The 2,835-nt window shown below is 41.3% G+C and overlaps 1 pseudogene; it reads left to right on the forward strand.

Annotated features, from left to right (window-relative positions):
• Positions 1-1,303: 1,303 nt before the first annotated feature.
• On the forward strand, positions 1,304-2,435 carry LOC102500835 (calbindin-like; annotated as a pseudogene).
• Positions 2,436-2,835: the final 400 nt, after the last annotated feature.

The following is a 2,835-nucleotide window of genomic DNA, read 5'->3' on the forward strand; positions in this document are numbered from 1 at the left end:
TGTATTAGTCACTAGCTTTTCAATAAAGCAATATTAATAAGCTCTAGAGACCTGCTGTACAACATTGTACCTACAGTTAAACAATTTATTAGACACTTCAAAAGCTCTTAAGAGGGTAGGTCTCATATATAACTTGCCCTGAATTTTTGGGTTGCTCAGAAACCTCAACTTAATTTTAAAAATGAGTAAAACTTAAAATGATAAAAAAGGAAATAAAACTCTGCTTACCTAGCAATACGAATTTTAGTATATGTAATTTCTTACATCATTACAGCAATTTCTAAATAAGCTGCTTACTTTTAGAAACTTGTGGAATTAATTTTTTAATTTATTTAATTTTATTTATTCATTCATCATTTATTTTTTAATTTGACCAGAGTGAGACACAGAGAGAGAGAGGTAAAGTGAGAAAGCAAGCCACCAGGTCTAGGACTCTAACTGTGGTTGGCCTTGTGGAAATGTCCAGCACCTTAACCACCACACCACCTGCTGGTCCCTGAGTTATTGGTTTTTTACGGAGTTGTCATTAGCTTAGTGATGTGCCTGTGTGAGTCATGGCCAGACAAGAATGCTACATGAAAAGACTTTCAGTGGCTGCCATATTAAAATCCGTGGCTGGCATATTAAATCGCATGTACGTGACAACACACCTAACAGCAGCTAAATCCTCTCTCACCTTAGCAATCACATGAGAAATATATTTACCCTTTGTAATGCTGCTGCAGATTTAATATCTCTGTTGGTTACTAAGTTACAAAATAATTTACTATAATGTCATATGTAATCTTAGGTTCTGCGGCCAGCAGGTAGAATGACGGTTAAGGTGTTGGATTGCCACAGGGCTGATCACAGACTCAGTGGCTTGAAAATCACACTGGGCACGTGTGCGTGCATGACCAAATTTCCAGGAGGAGAATGGAGGAGAAGGGATTGAGGTGGGGCCATTCCCCCTGGGGAATAATTTCTCACTTTCCCTCTTTCTTTCCTCAGCAAGTTCACGTGCCCGACGGTGAAAAGATATATATATATGTAGGTTTAATGTTACTAATGTACTTATATGTCATTAACTTAATTAACTTCATACATGTAGCTTTGTAAATACTCGGTACTGATTAAACTAAAATTTAAAAACTGGGAGAACTCGGAGGAACGCGTGAGCTGATCAGCACCGAGGACAGCGCCAGGCAGCGCCTGAGCCCAGGTCTCCCTCCAGCCCGGACTTGTACCTGGGAACGAGCTCACGCGCTCTGGCATGGACACATCCCCACACACATCCAGTCGCAGACACACACCCCGCTGTACGATGGCAGAATCCCGCCTACAATCACCCCAGGTCACAGCCTCACAGTTTTTCGAGATCTGGCTTCATTTCGACCCTGGCAGAAGTAGTTACCTGGAAGGGAAAAAGCTGCAAAACTTGATCCAGGAACTTCAGCAGGCGCCCAAGAAGGCTGGCTTGGAGCTATTGCCTGAAGTGAAAACTTCCGTGGCTCAGTGTGGGCTATGAGATGATGGAAAAATTGGAATTGCAGAGTTGGCTCATGTGTTACCCACAAAAGAGAATTTCCTCTGCTATTCCGATGCCAGCAGCTGAAGCCCTGTGAGGAGTTCATGAAGACGTGGAGAAAATATGACACAGAGCTCAGTGACCTCACAGATACTGAGGGACTTAAGAACTTTTTTTTTTTTTGCTATAGGGCGCATGCACTCGCTGGAAAGACAGAGAGAGACAGAGAGACAGAGAGCGAGAAATCACCCCCCACCAGGGGGGATGGCCATGCTGCAATCCCTTCTCCATTCTCCTCTTGGGATCTTGGGCACGCACGCACACGCACCCGATGTGAGTTTAAGCCACCGGGTCTAGGACTCGAACTGCGGTCAACTACATGGGAGTTCAGTGACATAGCCATTATGCTAAGTTCTGGTACCAGGGACTTAATTAATAACGTCTTAAAAGACCTGCTAGAAGACGCAAACAAGACTGTCAGTGACACACAATTAGCGGAGTACACAGACCTGATGCTGAAATTGATTGATTCGAATAATGATGGGAAGCTGGAATGAACTGAGATGGCCAGGTGACTGCCCGTGCAGGAGAGTTTTCTTCTTATACATCAGGGATCAAGATGTGTGGGAAGAGTTCAGTAAGGCGTTTGAGTATATGATCAGGATGGAAATGGATGCACAGATGACAATGAATTAGATGATTACTGAAGGAGCTGTGTGAGAAGAATAAACAGGATCTGGACACTAATAATATACTATCATACAAGGACACTAATAATATAGTAACATACAGGACACTAATAATATACCAACATACAGGACACTAATAATATACGAACATACAAGAAGAGCCTAACAGCTTTGTACGATAGAGGAAAGCTGCACTGAACAAAAGGGTCTTGCTTACTCTCTCTGCTGGGGACAACTAGGATTGGTGGCCACACCCACTCGCTAGTGAAACATTGTACCTAAAAAAGTAACTGGACATTATAAGGGAGTAGGCTGTATTTCCTTTTATATCTGTAAATTTAACTGCATATAGATAACTATCCAGGATGCGTGACTTGTTCTTTCAGCTTGTTTCTGTACTGTGTGTAAAGTACAGTTTTTGCAACTCTATGATTGAAGAGTAGAAAGTCTCTGTTTAGAGAAAGTCTCTTACACCTAATTAAAAAAATATAAAAACTAACACATTCTTGTTTTTTGTTTCTGTACTGTGTGTAAAGTACAGTTTTTGCAACTCTATGATTGAAGAGTAGAAAGTCTCTGTTTAGAGAAAGTCTCTTACACCTAATTAAAAAAATATAAAAACTAACACATTCTTGTTTT

Source organism: Tupaia chinensis, unplaced genomic scaffold (genome assembly GCF_000334495.1).
Source record: "Tupaia chinensis unplaced genomic scaffold, TupChi_1.0 Scaffold143896_1, whole genome shotgun sequence".
NCBI lineage: Eukaryota > Metazoa > Chordata > Mammalia > Scandentia > Tupaiidae > Tupaia > Tupaia belangeri.